The sequence below is a fragment of the Pongo abelii genome, chromosome 8 (genome assembly GCF_028885655.2).
Source record: "Pongo abelii isolate AG06213 chromosome 8, NHGRI_mPonAbe1-v2.0_pri, whole genome shotgun sequence".
Taxonomy (NCBI): Eukaryota; Metazoa; Chordata; class Mammalia; order Primates; family Hominidae; genus Pongo; species Pongo abelii.
Window position 1 is genome coordinate 62,086,117 of NC_071993.2, and position 25,286 is coordinate 62,111,402.

Below are 25,286 nucleotides of genomic sequence, written 5' to 3' on the forward strand. Positions count from 1 at the left end.
GGAGACAACAAAGGAGTTCAATCAGCTCAATCCAAGCATTCTCTCCCATTCAGTGTGCTCTGTGACAGGGGGTAGCCTACATGTTTGGGCATGGATAGAAATATATAGGGAGCAGCAAGCATGCATTTCTCTCTCTCCTCTCTGCTGAGAGCAAAAAGAGGCATATAACAGGAGGAGGTCTCCAGGATTCCAGGATGTGATGTGCCAATCACTTCAGTCAGAAATTAGTATCACTGAAGAAGCACTTGGGTAGGGATATGTATATGCTCCTGAGAAAGAGTTGGGAAAGAGGAGTTCTCTCCTGAAGACTAAGAACACCAGAAATTATTTAAAGACAGCATTTTCATATAAGGCTACATTTCCCGAAGGATATCCTGCATGAGAAACTCATAAAATGGGTTCTAAAGCCAATAGATCTGGGAAGTACTGTGCAGTATAGACAAACTTGAAGATTCATATTAATGTATTAAAGGTTTCGAGAACTACTACAAGAAGAAACTTGCTCCTGTTTGTTTATTCCAGAGCTTCCTAAGTTGGATGCAAGGGTAATGTCTTATGAATGCGTTTTCAATTCTGCTGATGGAAAGAGTATGATGGGCTAAAAGAAAGTAAACAGACTAACCTGGTCAAATTCTTACTTTCTCTAGACCACAGATATCTCACTAGTAAAACAGGAATAATTGCAACTATATCATGGAGTTACTGTAGAAATCAAATGAAATGATATGTATAAACTACAGAATTTATATTAGGTAGGCAATAAATAGTATCCGTCTACCAAAGTATGTATTTTTTGGCATGAGCAACTTAGCCAAGAATTCTATGCACAGATTACCTGACATCATACTGGGCAGGCAATGATGGATAAGATATACGATCTATTCTCTAAGGACTTACAGTCCAATTAGGGAGAAAGATATGTGAACAGCTAACCACATAATGAGTGCTATCTTACAAGTTTGTAGAATATGTTATGGAAAAGTTTAATTTTCCCAGAGCAAATTGTGGATGCCTTCAGAACTGAGTCTTGAAAATCTACCATAGTTTCCTAGGTAGAACAGTAAAATGAAGCATTTGGATAAAGGGAAATTGGTAAACAATGATCAGAGACATGATGTATTCAGCATTTAGAGGAAAGTAGAGTCTGGATGCAAATGGAAGGGAAGGGATGGTTGAGCTGAGATGGTAGGTCAAGGTGATGATGTAAAAGGCGCTGCTGCTAAAGGAGTTTGGACTTTATTTGAGGGCACTCTTGAGCCTTTAAAGTTATTTTTCAATAAGAAAGACAAGATCAGGTTTGTCTTTCAGAATGATGATTCTGCTAACATCAGAGAGGCTGATCACAGGAGGCAAAATTGCAAGCAAAGAAGCAGCTTGAAGCCAATCATTCCCTCTTGCCTGACCTCATGTTGGTGAGGGGATGGCCCAGAGCAGTGCTCAGAGAGGATGACAGAAAGTGTTGGGTAGCAAGGCCATATAAGGGTAGGTCTTAATGTCCCTAATGTTGGGGAAGAAACAGAAGAAACAAGAAGGTAAAAATTAATGCCTGAGATTCTAACTTGGATGACTGGATGCATGGTAGGACAATTAACCATATTTTTTTTAAAAGAGAAAGGGAAAAATCAATTTAGGGTAAGATAATGGGGAAGGGTTGCATTGTTTCAGGAATTTGTAAATTGAAATTAATCCATGGGGCTTAAATTGGCTTCAATCATTAGAAAATGGGAAGTACAGATCTGGAGTTTAGAATTCTAACTGGGATTGAGGATACAGCATTGGGAGTCAGAAGTTTAAGCAGCAGGAACTAGATGCCCCAGTACGAGGATGTGGAGTGCTCAAAATCATAACAGAGTGAGCCAGGAGTTGGAAAATGCCAAGGATAAGAAGAAAGTGGAGATCCTGACTTCTGGAAGACTGTATCTCACCTGGGGAGAATTGATATATTGCAAAGGACTGAAAGAAAAATTAAGTACAGTACTAAGCTCTATGCTACTTATAGCTTCAAGAGGATACAGCCTACTAATTAAGGCTTGAAATATAAATGAATGAGATCTTGAAGACAGGTGGGATTTCTAAACTTAAAACAAACAGAAGAAATAGGATGTAATTGTCGGAGCGAAGGGCCAGGCAACTATTCATATTAGCGTTATTAAACGAGGCTAGAATGAGGAAAGATTGGCTTACTGATGGGCAAAATTATGGAGATAGGAAAAAAACATGTGCATAAAGAGGAAACAAGGAAAATTTAAGTGGCTGGAAAGAGATAAGTATGAAGGGAGATAAAGGTAAAGGGATAGAGGATAAAAGATAAAGGAGAATGGTTAATTTCAACCTTGAAATTACTCAAGGTTGAAAAGAACAATTTGGAATTGATGTGCGTGCAATAATGGGACTACTAGTCTTTCAATATTTTACATATAAAATGGACTCAATGATCTCTATGTTATTTTTTGGTTTCAGAAGCAGTTCTTCTACCCAGTAATGACGTACCACAAATGGGTAATTTTGATTGACTTGGGGAGGGCTAGATGGACTCCAAGTAAGGTCCGGTAGCCGCTGTAATAGTCCAGATGATGCATGAGAACCTGAATTGTAGGAATTAAACCTAAAAACATAATTTGAAATGAATTACACTTCAAAGTAGACCAAATATAATGGATGAAGGAGGAGTCAATGAAGAGTCTTGAAGCAAATAAATTACTTTAAAGGTCTCAGTACAAAATGAAAACATAGCTAACCAGAGGTCAGGAGGCTGTGGCTATATGAATGAGTGAGGGCCTATGTTTCTGAGCCTCTAGCACACTTTGGGGCATGCCTTTTAGTTACGTGTACTTAAGTGTTGATCTTTGTGTTCTTGTCTGGCCTTGTCTCTGGGTCTCTCTTTTCATGCATGCGTGTGTGTGTGTGTGTGTGTGTGTGTTCACATACGCATACATCTCTGCGTGTTTACATAAGGGTCTCTAGGTCTCTTGGCTCCTATAGACATGAGCCCTCATCTTGCTTGCTCACCTGTAATTGTCAATCCCAGCTGTGTCACTGTGTCATCTGGTCAATGTCCTTGTAACTGTGTGTGCATGTCTTTGCTATAAGATTGTGTTGGCATGTTTTAATAGGTGTGTATGCACGTGACAACTGCATTTTTGGTGCTCATATGTATGGTCCAGGCTTCTATCTGTTTATATTTATATTTTACATCAGCATGTGTGTGTGTCTGTGTACGTGTGCCTACTTTCTAAGTCTTGAAAGTAGTGTACCAGTTGGTGCCTTTCACAGCTAATGTAAAACTGTCAAACAGTCCTGAATGACAAATGGAAAAAAAAAAACTTAATGTATCTGGCTACATTGGCCTTTTTACCTTTAACAGAAAATTGGTCTTATCTTTTACAGCCTATTTCACTACATATCAACGTGCAGATGCAAATATTTCTGTGCCACTAACATAAAGCCTGTATCAACCCAAAGCAATCCTTTGTAGAAACTGAATCTGAAATTATTCTCTTTGCTTCATAATGGTAGTGAAAACCAAGCAAAGCATTTTTTGAGCCATAAAATTTAATTTAACTCAAAAGTCACCCTAGCTTATGGATTTTCCTGCACAGACACTTTCATATTAGGAGCCTGTGGTGAAGACTCCCTGTTGATTTTTGTACATTCTAGGAGTAATAGAGAGAGATGTAATTTTACATTTTTTACTCAACTATTAGTAAAATAACTATGACGGGTCGCTTTTGTTGGGAATGATGTAAAAGAAGGGAGACAGGGAGGGCCCATCACAAGGCCAGTGTTAGGATGGGTCTTTACATTACATTATGGGTCAAGCGGGAAAGGCCAGGCAGATGTCTGTGCTTCAGTCTCATAGGAAGTTAGAATGAGGAGACCATTAAATTTACATGCATAAAGGCATGACCCCAGGCATGGAGACAGAGATGCACACAGTGTGACAGGTTCTGTGGCTGATGAGATTGAAGGTGATCTCTGTTTTCATACATAATCAAGCTGAATCTCAGTGAATTTTAGCAGCAGCCCCAGGATCACCACTTGGGATCCTGAAGTCTTGGAGCCGAGATTTAAACATAGATTTCTTGTTCTATTCTCCATTTTATGAAGCCACTTCCCAAAGGACATATGTTACAAACATTTCCCCAAACCATCTTCTTCATGTTTGGGGTTCATTGTCCACATTAAAAATAAATCAAAGACAAGCAGTAACCCAAATATTCTTGGGTATAAATTTTAAAATGAAAACTGCTGTAATGTACCTGTCAGAAAACATTCACATTCTTAGCCTTTTGGACAACATGGTTAGCCACATGAGTAGACTTGACTTTAAATTCTCTTTGTTTATTAGTTGTCCACTAATAGGATAAAAAGAGCAATGAGTGCAGGAATCATAGAAATCTGTTCGCCAATTTTAATTCCAATGGAGTGCAGCAGGAAACAGTAAGCTTGAGTCTCACTTCCTCAATAGAAACCCCACGCAGGTGTTCAGAGCACACTTGGTATTTCCATCACTGGCTGCTACTGATGTGATACGGGGCATTTTCATCAACCCCAAACACTGAATAGATGTGTCACAGTGCAATAATTAGCCCAAATTCCATTTACCTTTATTCTGATGTAAATGAATCCTGGTATTTTAGCTGTGCACATTGCTGAGTGCTAAAAATGTCATTCCTTATCACCCCTTACAACCAGGTGTGGCTACTAAGATCTTATAAGATATAGGAAGCAGTGTTGTCATGACACTTCTTAAGATTCTCTTAAAAGGAAGGGATATCCTTGTTCTTCCCTCTTTACCTTTCCTGCTGCATGAAATGTGGATGCAATGGCCAGAATATCAACAGTTATTTTGAATCATGAAGCAATTTTGGTTGTGTAAGCAGCCAGGCATGAGAAACAAGAGCAAGTTTTTGAGTTCCTGGAACCATGAATTCCTGAATTGCCTACCTCAGAACTATTCCTACATGGAAGAAATGTGTAGTTCTATTTTGCTTAAGCCACTATAGTTTGAACTGTAATACTCACAGCTGAATTTAATCTGCTCTGATGGAGGAAACATCTTGCTTCCAGGTCCTTAGTGGCTGCAAGATAACTGCTTCCCCTTCCATCATACTCCCATTCATGACCTATATCGTTCTATACAGCATCTATCAGAGAGCAACTAAGCCAAGAATTATCTGCAAAGATTTTCTTTGGTGCTGGCAAAGTAGAAGCAGTGCTTTAAATCCTGGACGGTGTGGCTCGGGAGGACATGTTGGTGGGAAGTAAGGTAGGGCTGTTGGGCAAAGAGAGGAAAAACCTTGCTAGTAAGGAACATACTTCATCTTTTAGTACATCACTGGGCCAGGCAACTAGGGGAGAAAGAATGATTGATTTGATGCCTCTCTACTTTCCACATTATTTTAATTTATGCAAAAATGGGACTTCTATTTTTGAAATACTTCATACCAAATACATTGATTGAATGGCACCAGGAGACTAAATGAGAATTAAACAAAAATGGGAGGAAAAGAAAATGAAAGAAAATAGAAAATAATGACACTAATAAAGCCAGAGTATCTATTATCATAATCAATATTAATGTCTTCAGCTCCTTCACATAAAGACAAATGATCTCAGACTGCATAAAACAATCTGACAACACTCATAAATCAAATTAACATAGAAATGTTAAAATTAAAGAGATTTTGGATTGAAATAATATTAACTTATAATATGACTTCTCCTACCTTCTGATTGGAATATCAATTGGGGGTGAGAAAAAGAAAAATATGGAAACTCACAATACGATCAAAACTGAAGGCTGGCAATCTAATGGCAATTTTGAAAAAGCTGACTCTATTTGTAATGATGGCCATTAACATTTAATGATGCTTATTATATATCTATATATATATTTACATGTATATATATATACTACAAGTTTTATAAACATCATCTCATTCAATTCTCACAATTATTCCCCATGTTAAAAATGAGAAAATTAAGTTTTAGTGAGACTTCACCCAAGGTCAAACAACTAATAAATGAAAAAGCTAAGACTCAGAATCAGGTGTTGAATGCTGAACCATATGGATTTTCATGGAGAAAATAAATACCCAGGTTTGGAAAAGACGCATATTAAGTTCAAGGGGATACAGAGGTACTGCCTGAAAAATGTTAGGCTATGATTTTAATATTACCTACTTACTGTTTATTGACTCAGAAGTCAAGTAACTACTAATCTGAAGACCTGGCTACATGCTCTCTCTGCCTTTTGGACAGTAGTACTCTGTGAGCTGAACACTATGTTAGACTTTTTGTCACCCATGCCATTTTTCTGCACAAAAGAAAAGGTGGTGTATTTCAGAAACCCATAGGCCAGGAACAGATGGGACTCCATTAGAATGTCTATTCTGTTGTGAAGTTATCTCTGGTAATGTGCTGAGTATAGAATTTGGATATAGAAAAGTGAACTAGAAACTAACATTTGTTAATGCACTACAGCAGTTCAGAGAATTAAAGAACAGAATAGTGGAGACAGAAAATATCTCATATCCATAGATCAGTGGTCTATCAAAAAAAAAACCACACATATGAAAAACTTAAGTCTTGAAATCTGATCTGAGAAGCTAATTTGTTTACACACAAGTAGGCTAACAGTAGAACAAATATCAAACAAAATCCTACCTCATTTAAAGGTGAGTGAAGAAAAAAATAAGAAATGTTGGAAAACAATACAAAGAAAAATCAATAGACTCAGAAAAAACAGAATAATAAAAATGATATACTGAAAGATCAGAATAAACTTAGAAGAAACTACACATAATCTTTAATAGAGAATAAAAATAAATGAATATCAAGAAAACAGGAAAAATATTACAGAGAAAGCAAGTAGAAATGCAAAACAAAATGAGTGAAATTATAAGAAAGATAGGTGAAATAAATATTTTAAGGAAGAATACAAATGAAATTGTAGAATCAAAATTTACACTGGAAGTAGTATTAAGCAAAGTTAATTTTACAGAGATGTAAGTAATATAACCTAAAACTCAAAGTATAATAAAAAAATAAAAAATTAAAAAATTAAAACACAAGAACATTTTTAGAATTCAGAAGGAAAGTGAAAAACAAAAGATACGAAGTTGCAAAAACTGTGATAATATATAAAGAAAGATGAGTATAGAATTCCGAAATATAGATAACTGTTCCTTAAGAAAATACCAGATCTTTAAAAAGTGGGAAAAAAATGATTAAGATATCCTAACAGATAGCCACTCTTGAAAAAGTAAAGAGTATTTTTGTAAATTGAAAATTCTTTTTTTTTTTTTTTTGAGACGGAGTCTCTCTCTGTCGCCCAGGCTGCAGTGCAGTGGTGCGATCTCGGCTCACTGCAAGCTCTGCCTCCTGGGTTCACGCCATTCTCCTGCCTCAGCCTCCCGAGTAGCTGGGACTACAGGCGCCCACCATCACGCCCGGCTAATTTTTTTTTTTTTTTTTTTTTTTTGTATTTTTAGTAGAGATGGGGTTTCACCGTGTTAGCCAGGATGGTCTCGATCTCCTGACCTCGTGATCCACCTGCCTCGGCCTCCCAAAGTGCTGGGATTACAGGCGTGAGCCACCACGCCCGGCCGAAAATTCTTAACATTCAAAACAAATGCCTATACAAACCTAAGTATATCTAGCCAACATTTTAGAATTATAAGAATAAAAGAACTACACAGGTGTGCATAAAGATACCAATATTAAGCTGAAATAAAATTTTACACATACGCTTGTTGCTTTCTTCACATAATTGCTATGGAAAGATTTTGCAGATATGTGAATATTAAGATGGTAAGCTGAATACAGTACTGAGGTCAACTTCATCATGAAACTGCAATAAATCTCTAGTAAAGGAATTGTAGGAAGGCATGAATTAAAAAGAACAAAGGGTATAAGAATCAACAAAACACCTTTTGGATGCTAGAAAGCAGAGAGAATAATGTAACTGACTCAGCAGGCCAGAGAAAGGTGAACAGCTTATCTAGAAGTCAGAAAAATTGAGGGACACTCAATTTAGATTCTAAAAATTCCAAAATCTGAGAAAATGGCAGAAATGATACCTCTAAAATTGGGATGTATAAAGCAAAATTTTAAAAATGGAGAACTTCTGTGAATCTGGTTAAGAAACAAACAGAACTTTCTCTCACATTAGGCCACTCCACACTGCTGGGTTAATTACCTTGCACCACTATGGAAACAGACGGGAGGGTAATTCCCCGCAAAGGGTAAATCAGAAATCTCCAGGACTGAGGTATATCATTCACAGTTGAGGACTGCACATGTCAACTATGATCACTATTCTAGGTAGTCTGGTTGGATGAGGTTGTAACATTCTGAGAAAAGAAAAAGTTCAAAACTCGAGATTATGTATTGGTACTTTCATTATTCTTTCCTCATCTATCTCTCCATATTTTGATGGGCAAGTGTATTTCACATGTGTAGAAGAGTGGAGGAATGTTTTCTTTCTCTGGGGACTCTGACCACTCCAAAGAATATGACCTGAAGATACTGTTATTGAGGGTTTCCTACTGGGATCTTCCAAGAGAGAAGCCAAATGGACAATTCCCAGCCACCCACCCACAGAGAGCCTTGGAATAGGTTTCAAGCACAGCATTTTTAATATAAGCAGACAGCCAAATATTGACAAACATTTAGGGGAACAATCCTACATGAAAACAGGCACTACCATAGAAAGAAGACAAATGCAGCAATCTTAGGCTATACAAAGAGAAAATATTCAAAGTCATATTCAGAGTTAAATTGAGTCATTTTGTTTATTATTAAGAGAGTCATGTCTAAGGAAGAGGAATAATATTGAGAAATCTTTCAATTTCCAAAACATAATTATTAGTTTTCCAAGGGTTTTTTTTCCTTTAGAAAGTCTTAAGATGGGCTACTTTAGCAATATAAAAGAGGAAACTCTTCTGTACATTCCTCTCACACTTTCCCCCTTCAAAAAAATGAAGAATCCCATTAATACAATTAATAGGTAAATAACAAACATAAAAGAAAACACGTGTGAAATATATTTATGATAAATACACCATTCAATAATCTTTATGTATTTGGAGTTTTTAAAATGAGAAAAACAAAAACAATCGCTTATTAAAAATAAGGTGATAAATATAAGCAAATATTTACAAAAGTACAACAAATGCTTATCACAAGTTTAAACAATGATAAACCCAAAAGAACTTTTTCTGAAAACAAACAACCGTGGCTGAGCCCATGTGTGCTAGGAGACAATTATGAAATTGGGAGTTCTCTGAATTAACCTCCATACAAAAAATATAGTAAGTAATAATAATGTGCTAATATGAAGCTTATATATATTTTATTTAAATTTTACAGTAAACACAGCAATTATTATAAAATTCTCTACAGGGTGGAAACTCCAATTACCCTGCCCCTTTGGATGCCACTGCCACTAAGTCATATTCAGATTTAAATTAAGAGTCATTTTGTTTACTATTAAGAGAGTCATATCTAAGGAGAGGGAAATAATAAGCTCTAGACTGACTAGTGCCTTAGTCCAGCCTGCAAATCATAAAAACAGGAACTAACAGAATGAAACACTTACCAAGTAAATTAATTGCATGCCAGAATAAAACTAAAAATTTTATGAATAATAATAAAATCTCCCAACAAGTAAAATTTGCAATGTCTGGCATTGAATAAAAAATTACTAGGCATGCAAAAAAAGCAGAAAAATAAGACCAATGAGGAAGAAAAAATTCAGTCAGTTGAAATAGAAGCCACATTTGAAAAAATAATTTAAAAAGAATACAACTGTATAAAGGTGAATCATAATCAAATTTTTAAAAATCTGTGATAAAGAGAAAATCTCACAAACAGGCAGAGAGAAAAGATGCGTTACATACATAGGAACAAAGATAAGAAAGACGGCAGATTTCTTATCAAAATAATGCAAGCAAGAAGCCAGTCAAGCACATCTTTAAAATACCAAGGAGGGAATAAAAAAAAAACTACTGAGAAAAAAATACCTTTCAATAATGAAGATAAATAAAGACTGTTTCAGACTTACAAAATGTGTATGAATTCGCCAGCAGCAGACCCACACTACTTGAAATGTTAAAGCAAGTCCTCCAGGCAGAAGGAAAATAATACCAGATGATTATATTGATCTAAACAAAAGAATGAAGAGCACCAGAAATGGTAACTAAATTAGTAAATATATATATTTTTCCATATATATATGTGTGTATACATAGACATAATTATCTAAATATCCTTAAACAATTATTGATTGTTTAAACAAAAATAATAGCAATGCAATATAGTATTTATAATATGGGCAAAAGTGAAATATATGTCAACAATACCACAAAGACCAGGAGAGGAAAAATGAAAAAAATTATTGTAAGGTAATTTTCCTACACATGAAGTATTATAATATCACAAATACAGATTTTAATAGTTAGAGAGATATAGGAAAAATCCTAAAACAGCCACTAGAATACAAAGCAGAGATTTATAGCTAATAGGTCAACAAAGAACATAATATGGAAACATTAAAAAATTCAACTAATCAGGCTGGGCCTGGTGGCTCACGCGTGTAATCCCAGCACTTTGGGAGGCCGAGGCAGGTGGATCACCTGAGGTCAGGAGTTCGAGACCAGCCTCAACATGGAGAAACCCTGTCTCTACTAAAAATACAAAATTAGCCGGGCGTGGTGGTGCATGCCTGTAATCCCAGCTACTCAGGAGGCTGAGGCAGGAGAATTGCTTGAACCTGGGAGGCGGAGGTTGTTGTGAGCCGAGATCATGCCATTGCACTCCAGTCTGGGCAACAAGAGTGAAACTCCGTCACATAAAAAAATAAATAAATAAATAAATAAATAAATAAAAATAAAATTCAATTAATCTAAAAAAAGTAGAAAAAAGGAAAAGAGAACAAAGAACAGATGGGACAAATAAAAAATGAATAGCAAGAAAACAAATGAGAAGATGATTTTAAAATGTTGACTAGATGTACTTTGCTTTACTCAGCTATTTATTTGAGTCTGTTGGAATACTGAGAATTTTTTCAATTCGCAAAAAAATAATTCTTAGATTTCCAAGGCTTATTTTCCTTTAGAATATTTTATAACAGTCTACTTTAGCAACATAAAATACTAAACTCTCCTGTACATTCCTCTGTCACGCCTCCTCTCAAAAAAAAAGAAACCCACAAATGCAATTAAGAAGTAAATAACAAATATGAAAGAAAACAAGTATGTAATATATTTATGATAAAAATTTAAATATTCTGTATGTATTTAGAGTTTTTACAATGAGAAAAACAAAAATGATCACCTATTAAAAAGCAGGCAACAACTAAGTGAATGTTTACAAAAGACCAAATGCCTAATGAAAAGTATGAAAAACATTAACATTTCCCTAATTTTACATATGTAAAATAAATAAGCTATTTTGCCTATAAAATTGACATTATTATAAATTGCGCTATTCGGTTTTGCCAAAGCCAAGAGAAAATGTCACCTTTATGTAATCCTAATGAGACTGTAATCAGTCTGCAAATAAACAATGACTGAGCATCCATCATTAGGTGTCAGATATGGAATGCAAATCGTATTTTTATATCAAAATTCTTAAAATTTCTCCCAGTACTACTTCTGGCTGAAATTTGTTCTAGAAAAAAAGAAGTGAATATTTGTCAAGATTTATTGAAAAGCTACCACATTTACAAATTAATAAAATATAACAGCATAAATGTCCAGTTGTAGAGAACTGATTAGCAAATGGTAGCATCCATACAATGGAATGCAATATAGTACTTACATAAAAATATATATGAAAATATTTTTATGTCTATACATAGATATACAAATGCACACACCATGTTTTAATAAATAAGTTATATAGGGCATAAACAGATATTAGAGTGCCAGTCTTTTCTAAAAAATATTAAATCAAACCATGAAAAAGATTAGAAGGCTAAATACTATAATAACTCCTATAACTTCTCCTTTACTGGTTGATTTATATCTTGAATCCTAACTTCTCCCTTGAATTCCAGACTACTATAACGAAGTTGAAAGATCACATGTCCAAAATTAGAACTCTTATTTGCTTTCCTTCCCCAAACTAGCTCCCCACCTAGTTTTCCTAATATGAATAAGCAAAAATATCATTTTTCTCGACTGTTTTCTTCTTACCTCTCACTACCAACCTTCAGCCAAGTACTGCCATCTCTGACTCCAAATCTCCCCCCTGCTACTTGCACTCTTGCTCTCTAAAATCCATTCTCCATACAGCAGCCAGAGTTATTCATGGAGGTAGAGAGTAAAATGATACATACCAGAGGCTGGGGAGGGTGTGTGTGTAAAGGGCAGTGGTTCGAGTGAGAGTGATAAAGAGGGGTTGGTTAATGAGTACAAACGTAGAGTTAGATAGAAGGAAGGAGTTCTAATGTTCCATAGCAGAGTAGGGTGACTAGAGTTAGCAACAATGTATTGTACATTTCTAAGTAGCAAGAAGAGAGGACTTGAAATCTTCCAACACATAGAAATGATAAATACTCCAGGTGATGAATATCCTAAATATCCTGAGTTGATCATTACAAGTTCTATGCATGTAACAAAATATGACATCTATTCCATAATTATGTACAAATATTATGTACCAATTAAAAATTTTTGCCAGGCGCTGTGGCTCACGCCTGTAATCCCAGCACATTGGGAGGCCTAGACGGGTGGATCACCTGTTAGGAGTTTGAGACCAGCCTGGCCAACATGGTGAAATACCATCTCTAATAAAAATACAAAAATCAGCCAGACATGGTGGTGCATGCCTGTAGTCTCAGCTACTTGGGAGGCCGAGGCAGGAGAATCACTTGAACCCAGGAGGTAGAGGTTGCAGTGAGCCTAGATTGCACCACTCCGCTCCAACCTGGGCAACAGAGTGAGACTCCATCTCAAAAAAAAAAAAAAAAAAATTTAAGAGAGAAACAAAAACCTATAGACCCTATCATATAGGTCCCTTGCTTGAAGCTCAATGATAGCATCTCAACACACTGAAAATAAAATCTGAATTCCTCACCATAGTACCAAAAGCCTACATGAACTGTCTTCTCCTGCATTACTGACCTAAGATCAACCACGGCCTACCTTGTCCATGACTCTAAAGGTCCTAGCCTCAATCAGGACAAGCATGTTCCTACCTGGAGGCATTGCCTAGATCGCTCCTCCTCAGCCTTCACAGAGATCTTTTCTAACCACTTCTAAACCAGAACTCTCTTGCCAGCCTTCACCTATCCTACACTGATATACCAGAGATTTCCCATCATTTATAGCTCCCTGAATTAATTTGTCTCATTCACCTACTGATGTATTGAATGGCAGTGATGTCTAATCGAAAATCTGAGTCCTCAAGGACTATATTGCCTAAATATTTACAATATTATAGTTGGTATCTGGTTGCTGATTTTTATCTCCTTCTTTGTGCTTCTCACCATTATCCAAATTTTATGACTGATAAATATTTTAAAGATAGGAATGAAAAGTTCACATATGCACAAAACATAAAATAACAATGGCAGAGCTTAAGGTGCAAAGTAAAGAGAGGCATTTTCCTTGAGAACCTGATTAAGTCACTCCTTCAGTTGTGGCCACTATTTGAAATAATCTTTTTGAGTGAAAGGTTAAAAAAGAAATTTCTTATATTAGAAGAGAGATTAATATGAAAGAGCTGTCGGTAAATTTGGAAAAGACTCCATAGGTTAATTAGACCTTCTGAAAAGAGGCCAATAAAAATCAGGGAGAGCAAAGTGGCCTCTTTTGCTGGCCTGAATGGTTTGGGTACTTTAAGCCACAAGCGGGAGAAAGCCAAGAGCACAGTAAGAATTTAACTGAAAATCAATAGTCCATAGCACAAACTCCATTCTCTGTCACCCTGCCAACTGGTTCCCAACAGGGCAATAGCATTTTAATAAAGTAGCTGTTAATTAGAGGAGGAGATTCACATGGTTTAGTTAACACTGTTTTAGCTAAAGGACTAGACAGGTTTGGAGAGCTTTATTAACTCAAAGAACTGAGTCATGAAGGGAGGACTTTGGCTTATGTATAAAAGGGTTAAATTGATTCCATGTGCTAGAAAGAGCTCTGAGTTGCAATTCTCTTGAAAGCAACACATCCCATAGTTACATATCTACATTGCTGTCTTGGGTTCACTTACTGGTTTCTCTGCCAATAATGACAATGATAGGCTGAGAAGTGGTGGAAGCTCACTCACTTGACACTTCAATGTATTCTCTTTGGGTTCAGTGAAAAGGGGCAGCCAATAACTTAGTGACTTCTCTTGCCCTTGTCTTTAGAAAGATTTACTCTGCCCAAAAAGGAGTGGGGAATAGAATGAGATGATGACAATGTTAAAAGTCAGTGGCTGACTTTTGCAAACAGAATAATATATTTGACACACAGAACAACTGACAAAATGATGGCACCTCTTTCAACAGAGCAAGGCACCTAGTACTGATGCAGTAGCCTGCCCTGTAATGTTCAACTGCCTAGCAATTAAATGTGAAAAGTAAAATAAAAAGGAAAGCTCAGTGATTTTGTGGAGTGATTTGACACTTTTACGTATAAATTTAAGCTCACAAGAATGGAGGTATTTTAGCCATTCACCTCTCCTTTAGCTATCAAGTTTGAGCTCCTGAACCCATCCTGGAAACTAGTGTTCACTTGAGCTAAATTTAAATTCGACAGATAATTGCAGAAGTTTTGAAGAATGAGAATTGATCCATGAAAACCAAATCTATTGTCCTATTCTCTCTTCAAGAACAGAATCTATTCTAGTGAAACAAAGTTTCATTTTCCATTGCATTCTGGAAGTTTCTCTTAATATATAAGCTTCCGGCAAGTCATTTGAGAGTTTGGGCAACTGTTATCGGGAATGATCAAGAGTGATGGGCCGCTTTGTTATATCAAGCCACTGAACGTATTCATGTAATAATACATTGCAATATATGAATCTAAGAAGCAATGGAGTGAATCTGCTTTCCCATGGCAGACACCCTGGCCAAGCTTAATTACTTTGCTTAAATTTAGAGCAGTTCAGGATCTCCATCTGTCAAACAGGAGTAATTGCAGTTGATATCTTTCTTTCCTAGAAGTATAGGGGGATCATTATTCAGATAGTATGGGTCAGGAAGCTAAGGATTTAGTGACAACAGCACCTGTTACCGAAAGGTAGTTGAAAAGAGAACAGGCTTTCAATGAGATAGACCAGGACTGGAAATCCAGTAACTCCATTTACTATCCAGTGAATGTATTAATATAAAATTCACTTATCCTTTCAGAGCCTGAGATTTCTTATCAGTAAAACTGGGGAAAAAATAACTACCTCGGCATGTCTATGTGAAGATTATAGCCAATGTATGCAAAGTGCTGGCCTACTAAAGGTACAAAAAAGGGGAAGTGATTGCTTTATATATTTAATGGACCACTTGCCCCGTAGTCAGTGCTTCTGTATTTAAAATAAGATTTCATGCTCCTTAAAGTTGGAACTCATGACTTGTGTTATCACATCCACACAAATTCTGAGAACAGTGCACCCTGCAATAGCAGACCATTAACCAACCCCTAGTTATGAAATGAGTGATTGATAACTAAAGTCCCATAACTTCATGTACTTTCTCTATGCCGGTGACTCCAGTTCTTCTAGCACTAACCACTTCCTGGGGCTCCAGGCTCAATGGCTTATTTGACACCCCCACCTGAATTCTTGATAATAATCTTTTAAAATTTCCCAAATAGAATTCTTAGTTTTTTAATACTTCCCTATACCTTGTTCTTTTCCAGTCTTCCTCTCTCAGGAAATAGCATGCCAATTCACTTTGTCTCAAGACAGAAAGACTTCACCAATGTCTAACCTCACTAACAGTGTATTATAGTACATATTTTCCATACCCCCAGGGCTCCAGGTATTGTACATATTGTTAAAATTTTTTCAATATAATTTTATTCCAGTTTATATTTCCCAGATTAACAGTGAGCTTCATTTTCTCATTGGCTGTTTATGAGTCTTGCTGTTCATTCATGTGCCAGTACTTAGATCACATGCTGAACTTGTTTCCCTACTACCACATTCACTGAGCAAGAACTAACTGAATGTTGGTCTTTATCCTTAAAATATTCTCTTCAATATTCTATGTTTTAGAGAAACCCTGCATTCAAAGCCAAATACTTTGCTATTCCCTGAGTTATTCAAATTGATAGGGTTCTTGTCTCTCTTACAGTCCTATTTCTTCTTCTTGCTTGGGTTAAAAGCAAACAGAGAACTGTGCCTTAAAAATTTCATTGCACCACTGCACTCTAGCCTGGGCAACAGAGCAAGACTCTGTCTCAAAAACAAAACAAAAAACAACAGAAAAAAGAAATTCCTTGCAAAACCCATTATTATGATTCACTCTGTTTAGCGATGTTTTCATCTGTATAGCCATGACAAAGCATTCAGTATCCTATGACTTTTCCCAGGAAGCTTCAGAATTTAAAGTCTGTTTGCTGTTTATACTTTTGCATGATTTCCTGCTTAAAAAACTTTTGCTCCAAAACTGAGTTTACCTCTTCTGCCAAGCCATTAGCAGACTGGTGGACAGGACTTCAGAATAAGTACATTATCTTCTATCAGAAAACCACTGAACATAAGATATTTAGATGATTCTATTGTGTTTAGGTAGGTAAAATGGATTGCTTTTTATTATTTTTTTTTGAAAAGGGCTAATTAAATTCACACTTGTCAACCATAGTGGTAATATAGAGCTTAAATTCTTACAGGCTATGTGAGCTCAATAAATATCCACTAAAAAAAACAAACAAACAATAAACAACTCTTATAGGATCCTTGAGGCTCAGCTCAAGATGTTTCTTTATTCTTGAAGGCTTTCCACCACCTCTCAGTGAAAATAAATTTGAATTTTTCGCTCCATTCATTCCAGGACTCTCTCCAGGTGAACATCTGACAGCGTCCACACATAGCTTTATATTTAAGTTAATTATGCGTCTTTTCCTTTTCAAGTTCCTTTAGAAGAGTGACTTCTTCTTATTTGTATTTTTAACTCCCTCTGTATAGAACCCAGGACATTTACCTTCCTCGATTCTGCTGCATCTCACAAAGTCTATCTCAACAAAATTGATTGAGCACCTACTATGTTCCAGGGATGAAGCCTGATGCTATGGGACTAAAAAACTAAAGAAGGCATGGTTTCTATTTCTTAGATTCTCTCTACTTAATAAGAGACGCAGAAAATAAACATGCTTAAAATATCCTGTACAAAGAACTATGACTGTAGTGAACCCAGGATACTATGAGAGAACAGAGGGCGTTAGCCACCCAGGTAACCCAAAGGAAGATGTTGGAGAAGGAAACTGATATCGGAATGAAATCCTAAAGGATGAGTCCAATAGACGGAACAACAGAAAAGGAACATGACAGGGAAAGCAACATTTTTAGAGACTTGAAAACCAGTAATATATTCAGGAAACTGCAAGCAGTTAGAGATATTTGGAGTGCTGAGAGAGTGAAGGAAGATAGTGTTGGAGTGGTCAGGAGGTTGGATGATGAATGGCTTTAAATGCCAGGCTAATTTCTTCAGTGCAATAGAGAACCACTGCATATGAAACTTAGTTACTTGCATATACATCATTGAACCTAGCTTCCAAAGCTATGCAATCAGCAATGTTACTTTCAGGTGATGCACCTAATCTGTAACTTGCAGCCTTCATGGAAGTTTAGATTAAATCAAATCATTATTTTCATAGTAGGTCTTCCTATTTTAATTTTTTGTTTGTCCTAAAAGGAATTTGAAGCCTACTAAAAAAATTGAAACCTATCTACAGCTAAAGACTATCATTTTCTTCTTTTTTCATGCTCTTCATGCAGCAGTTTGAGCATTTAAATAAAATTTTTATCATGTATTTTTCACACCTTCATCTGAATGGAAAGCTTGAGTGAGTAAACTAATCCCCATGAGAGATTTCATTTCCAGTGTGAAAATGATCAGGTTTAAGAAGGAAAAAAAGCTCTTATTTTAATCAAGGAGAGTGGTTAAGAATGGTACAATTCCCATAAAAATAATATGCCACTTCTCTCAGGATTTCAAGAGTAAGCATTTGTGGCATTTTACTTACATGTGAAGAAAAAGTACATAAGCCCAAAGGAATGATCTCAAAACAGTGTAAGAGGTGAGTTTATTTGACAATAAATTTGCAAACTCCTCAGCACAACTGGCATCAGCTATAGCCTTATTAAACCCAACAGTCAGATCATTCAGAGAGAAATATACATCCAATCTACCTGCGCAGACACACTTTCATGAAAAGCCTTGAGATTTTACCACCACAAACACTTCTCTTAAAAGGCCTCCTATTTTAGACTTTCAAATACAACACATATGGAGACCCAGACATAGACATACACGCAGACATGCTCACAGGAGCACATACAGCGTGAGACACCATAGACCAACATAGACACGTTCACAGGAGACTAAAAAAGCCAAAATATTCAAACATTTAGATGACAATTAAATTTAGAGCCATTTGGAGAAAATATTCACTTGTTTAACTGAAAATTATTTGTAACAATGAATAAATGACATGTTAATCCAGTTTCCTTCATAAAAGGACTTTGATGTTGACTAATATTTTATTCAATGTAGTCAACAACTTGGCCCCATTTTTCACTCATTTCTGCATATTTTCCTTATCACGGTTCAGTTACCACTCTAGAAAAACAAAATATCCCCTTTCTATTAAATGGAGATCATGTTTTCTAAACTACCTTGATAGGAGTGCTTTTTGTAATAATCCTAAAGGAACACAAAGGTACGTGAGTGACCTAGACAATTTCACAGGGCTCCTGATGCTAATCACGTTCCTCGATCCTCACAGGAACATTCAGTATCATGCACATTACTTTCTCCTTTGCCTAAAACATCACTTGATAATGTTTGGGTTGTATTCTTAAAACACTTGAAACATACTACAAGCTAGAAGATCTATATTCCATCTTGTCTGTTTCCTAAAAGATAGACTCTTGATCAAATTTCCCACCTGGAAAGCAAATTTCTATGCCTCCTTCTCCCTTACATGTAACTTACTCTCCAATAACACCACAAACATTCTGCCAGTGGTATTCATGTCTGTCATTTGTCTGCCTATTCCCTGCTTCCCTTCTGTTTGGATTCTCCCTATGCTTCCCAGTTAATATTCTATTTCTCCCTTACAGACTTTCCAGACCTCCCTGAATTGACACTCTATAGGTATGTTGAATTGATTCTGCAATATTTTAAATGATTTCAGGATTCATGAATAGCTGTATTTTGCAAAATAGATTTCCATAGACACAAACTTCTAACCTGCTATCAGTTTGACCTTGACATAGGAGGAGATATTTATAAGAAAAATAAAATCTGAGGTAATGATTACCTTCTTTAACAAGACAGCAACCTATTCCTTTGGCTCATTTTATATTACAGATTGACTCCTTCTGGAATATGACTTGTAGCTATTAAATATCTTTTTATACTTTTCAATGACCATTTGGTTAAATGCAAAAGCAATATACTTTCTTTAAGCACAAGACAGCCATTAGCCAGCTCAGTGTTGAGTTACATTTGGCCTTAAATTTTGACTTGCAGTATTTACCATTATTACTGGATGATAAATTGCAATAAGAAAATATACTTCATTTCCCTGTAAACTCAGTCTATTTTAAATGGATTTAACAATGCTTAATAGCACATTCAAAGATACCCAAAGCCAATGTTCCCTGAAGCAAATCACAAGAATGTTGAACAACTTCATAATGACCATTTAATCCCCATCATTACTACAGACTGGGATTCCTGCCGATGCAATGACAGTGTAGTTTAGAGAAAATTAAGCAATAAATTAAAAATTATAAGCTCCATTGTTGCCATGGGAACCCCACGTATGAACTCCTATGAAGTTTTAAATAGTTTCTTCTTATGGGATATTAATGACGATTGACACTTTCAACATAAACTTATTTGTATGGGGGCTTCATGTTGATAATCATACCTATATTATTAATAGCTACTAAAATGTAAAAAAACCTATAAAAGTAACAGGTAATGTCAAACAAACTAACCTTATCTTAAATTCCATTGATCTTCCTTCAAAGCACTCTGGCAGGTAGACACCATTGGAGCTAAAGTCTGATGAAGGATAAATTCTACAGTTTTCCAATTCTGGAAATTCACTAGAAATTTCTTTTTTTTACAGACATCCTTGTGAAAATGTTTACCCATGTATATTTATGTGAATAAGACACTTCACAAAATACAATGGCACTAATAATAGGAGGTGATATTGACATTATGCTGGCTAACAGTTTCAGAGTACCTGTTATTGCCAGGAACTTCATAAAGATGATCTCACAAAAGGCTCATAATACCTGAGAAGACAAATTTTAATCTATAGATTTTGGATGAGGAAGTCCAGGCTTGGAGGATCATGTTACATGGACATATCTTCCAGCTGTTAAGGAGCAAAGCTGAGACTGAAATTCAGGTATATCTGATTCCAAAGACAGACAGAACACAATGAGTGTTTGTGAAAAAAAAAATAAATGAAAATGTTATAATCAATCTATGTAAGTGTAGACTGATACACTTTTTGATATTTCTTTTGCTTTCTGAGAAATCAGAAAGTGAAATTTTGCCTTAAAATATCATGTATGTCCAATTTAATAAGGAGGACAATTTTAGCACAAGTACCCTAGTCACTGTTCTCTACAGCTTCACATAAAAATGGCCAAAACATACGAACAGAGGAACGTCTCTGCTTCAACACTGAGCTATATCAGTTCCCCAACATTTCCTTATTTAAAATTATTTTTAAATTGAACAATTACAATTCAGAAAATAATCGATATGTTTTCTAGTGAGAAAGGTGCATAGAAATGTAGACCAGGAAGCAGCCAAAGTTTAGAGGATTCTGCTACCTTTGTTTTCTGTACATGTCTATACTACCTAACTGTTATGTATTGAGCTTTTATCATTTTTATAATCACATGAAATATAAATATTGAAAACTAAATGAATATGCTTACACATCTATTAAATAAAATAACATGGTCAGTCACCAGTCAATATTATTTTAATTAAATAAATGGCTGGATAATCTCACAGCCTTCCTCAGTCAGCAAAATACAGAATGCTGCTCTATTGAAGTCTCTTTGCTTTTGATTATATATGCTTCACTCTACCATCATAAATATCAAATTAGCAGGTACATGTTGGCATTAAGCCATACCCTTTTTATTACGATATGTTTGTAATTAGCATTTTTACACAGCCATATGAGAACTGATGAAGCCTGGGGCCCAATGGATAGTGCTTATGGTGTTTCCTTATGTCTTTTTCATAATTACAGTAATCCATGTCACAGTAGAGAGAAGGTTACTGATATCCCATTAATACAATAACTACCTTCTCTAACAGCAGTATTAGTGATCTGCAATATATTATACTTATTTTTAAAAGGTAAATGAACAAAGGTAGACATCCTGATTAAATCAACACTATCATGAGGACTGTCATTAATGTAATTTGACCTTTTCTGACCCTTAAGTTTCCATTTTCTAACTCTACATTGAAAGTAATTTAAAGAGCACAGGTGAAAACGTGCTCTGATTGGGAAACTAGCTAATGGCCATTAATCAGAAAACATTTATACCTGTGTGTTTTTATAAAATCGTTTTGTATCAGAGTCCTCCATGGTGTCTAACCTATTTCACTAAATTTATCTTACAAAGTAGGTGAAAGATTAAAGAGCAGTCAATAAATTTATAGACAATAAAAAGCATTGAAATAAAAAAGGAGAAGTGAAATTGTCTCTGTTTGCTGATGATCTTATATAGGAGAAACCCTAAAGTGTTCACCTAAAGTTGTTAGAATGGATAAAAGAATTCAATAAAGTTGTAGGTTACAAAATCAACATACAAAAATCAGTACATTTTCTACAACACTAACAATAAACTATACAAAAAACAAATTAAGAAAGCAATCCAATTTACAAAGTATTTCAAAAAGAAAACTTATGAATAAATTTAATTGAGGAAGTGAAAACCAAAAAGAATTGATAAAATAAATTAAAGGCAACACGTACAAACAGAAAGAAATCCTGTGCTTATGGATTAGAGGAATTAGTATCATTTACATGTCCAAACTACCCAAAGCAATCTACAGATTCAATGCAATCTCTATCGAAATTCCAACGGCATTTTTCACAGAAAAAGACAAAACAATTCTAAAATTTGTATGAAACAAAAAAAGACCCCAAATAGCCAAAGCAATCTTGAGCAAAAAAAGCAAAACAGCATTACACTCCTGATTTCAAAATATATTACAAAGCTATAATAGTGCATACATCATGGTACTGGCATAAAAAGAGAAATATAATCCAATGGAACAGAATAGAGAGCCCTGAAATAAACCCACATATTTATAGTCAATTGATTTTTGACAAAGGTGCCAAGAATATACAATGGGGAAAGCACAGTCTCTTCAATAAATGGTGCTGACAAAACTGGATATCCATATGCAGAGGAATGAAATTGGACCTTTGTCTTATACCATATGCAAAAATCAACTCAAAGTGAATTAAAGACTTAAATATAAGGCCTGAAATTTAAAATGACTAGAAGAAAATGTAGAGAAAAAGCTTCACAAGATTGGTGTGGGCAACGATTTCTTGGATAGGACCCCAAAAGCATAGGCAACAAAAGCAAAAACAGACAAATGGGATTGCACCAAACTAAAAAGTTTTTGCATAGCAAAGAAAACAATTAAGAACAAAGTGAGTGAAAAGACACCCTGCTGATTGGGAGAAAATATATGCAAACCATACATCTGATAAGGGGCTAATATCTATCATATATAAGGAACTCAAACAACTCAATGTTAATAAAAAAGAAATAACCAAATCAAAAAGTGAATAAAGATCCTGAATAGATATTTATCAAAAGAAGACACACAAATGGCCAACAGATATATGAAAAAAAAGTTCAGCATCTCTAATCGTCGGGGAAATACAAATTAAAACCATCATGAGATATTACCTCATACCTGTAGGATAGCTAATATCAAAAGGACGAAAGATAACAAGTGATGGCAAGGAGGCAGAGAAAAGGGAACCCTTGTACACTGTTGATAGAAATATAAATTAGTGTAGCCACTATGGAAAACAGTGTAGTGGTTCCTCCGCCCCAAATTACACAGAATTATCACATGATCCAGCAATCCATCTACTGAGTATATGCCCAAAGGAATTAAAATCAGTAAGTCAAAGAGATACCTGCACTCATAATTCATTTCAGCATTATACACATTAGCCAAGGTATAAAAGCAACGTAATTGCCCATCAAACAATCAAAGGATAAAGAAAACACACACACACACACACACACAATGGAATACTATATAGCCTTACACAAAAAAGAAATTCTGTCATTTGTGACAACATGGATGAAACTGAAAGACATTATGTTAAGTAAAATAAACTAAGTACAGAGACAAATACTGTATGATTTCACTTATATGTAGAATCTAAAAAAGTCAAACTCACAGAAGCAGAGAGTAGAGTGGTGTTTATCAGAGGTTGACAGGGAGAATGGGGAAAAGTGCAATGTTGACCAAAAGGTAAAAAGTTTCAGCTAAACAGTAGGAATAAATTGTAACATAGCATGGTGACCATAGCTAATAAAAATATATTACATAGCTAAAATTGCTAAAAGAGTAGATTTTAAAAGTTCTCATCCCCAAAATAATTATAAGTAGATAAGGTGACAAATGTTAACTAACGTGGTTTAATCTTTCTGCAATGTGTGTGTGTATGTGTGTGTGTGTATCAAAGTATCACATTGTACCCCATTAATACATGCAATTATTATTTGTTAATAAAATAAAAAGAAGGAAAGAGAAAGAAAGAAGAAAAAGAAAGAAAGAAAGAAAAGAAAAAGAGAAAGAAAGAAAGAGAAAGAAAAAGAGAGAGAGAGGAGGGGGAAGGGGAAGGAGAAGGAGGAGAAGGAGAAGGAGAAGGAGAAGAAGGAAGGAAGGAAGGAAGCCGGCCAACCACAGCAATAGAGATTTCAAAGTGCTTTTCCATATATGGCATTTTCTTGTTTTCACACTGTAGAATTGTGAGATGGGAATTATTATCTATTTGACAATGAGGCAGCTGAGGTCCAAATACAGTGAGTGGTACAAATCTGAGGTTCCCAAACTGGCAAAACTAGATCTTCAGTCCCAGTCTCTTGATATCACAGAGCTACGTCCCCGATAACACACATTTCAAAAAAAAAGAAATAGTTCAGAACTGAAAACACGAGCCCTGAACTCCTGAACTCTGCCTCAGATCTGTCATCAATTTGCTGGGTGACTTTCGGCCAAACGTACTTAACTTCTCTGGTCCTCGAGATACAAAGGCTAAGCAAATTGTGTGCCAAACTGTTTGTCAGATGTAGTATATGGATAGGTAAATTAAATTTCACATTAAATTAGTTAGCAACAAAGCAGATCCTAACTTACAGAGAAGCTGTGTCCAGTATGTTGAAACTATATTCTACAATAGGATCGCCAAACTGAGAGACATGAGCCAAATCTGATTTGCTGTCCCGTTTTGTAAATACAGTTTAATTGGAACAGACTCATTTACATATGTCTGTGGCTGCTTTCATGGTACAATGGCAGAGTTAAGGAGTTAAGACAGAGACTTTGACTCACAAAGCCTAAAATATTTAGTTTCTTGCCTTTTACAGAATAAGTTTGCCAACACCTGATTTCCAACTTAGCTGAGTATTCTCCCTGTCCCAGGCACTTATGCTAACATATTTTATATTCTATCTATTCAGTACTCTTAATGACCTAAAACAAATGTGCTATTACAATTCCCCTTATACAGATGTGAAAGAGTGAGGTCAATAGAGATTCACTTATTTGTTCAAACTCCCTCAACTAGTAAGTAAGGATTGGGATCCAAGTCTTCTGAGCAGAGGCTACGCTGAAGCACTATGCTACCATGCTTTTTTTTATGGGACAGTGATCATCACAGGTCAATAAAGACCATGCAGAACTCATTCAGGTGCTTTGGGGAAGTAAGACAATAAGGGAAAAAACAAGGCTCAGCTTGCCTTCTTCATTCATCAAGACCAGAGAGAATAAAGCTTTATTAGATAAAGACCACAAATAATTTAAATGCTACTTACAAATTACAGAT

At 35.5% G+C, this 25,286-nt stretch overlaps 1 protein-coding gene across 15 annotated transcripts in view; it reads right to left on the reverse strand.

Moving 5' to 3' along the window:
• The window catches only part of NRG3 (neuregulin 3), a 1,113,017-nt gene that overhangs the window by 818,713 nt on the left and 269,018 nt on the right, over positions 1 to 25,286 (reverse strand). The window contains exons 1-2 of one of the 15 annotated variants that reach the window (XM_054522358.2): positions 11,527 to 11,830; positions 10,070 to 10,169 (exon numbers count right to left, since the gene is read on the reverse strand). The exons of the other annotated variants lie outside the window; for them this stretch is intronic. The gene's annotated coding sequence lies outside the window, so the exon portion shown is untranslated. Of the gene's footprint in view, positions 1 to 10,069; positions 10,170 to 11,526; positions 11,831 to 25,286 lie in introns of those variants that run through there. 15 annotated transcript variants of the gene reach the window in all.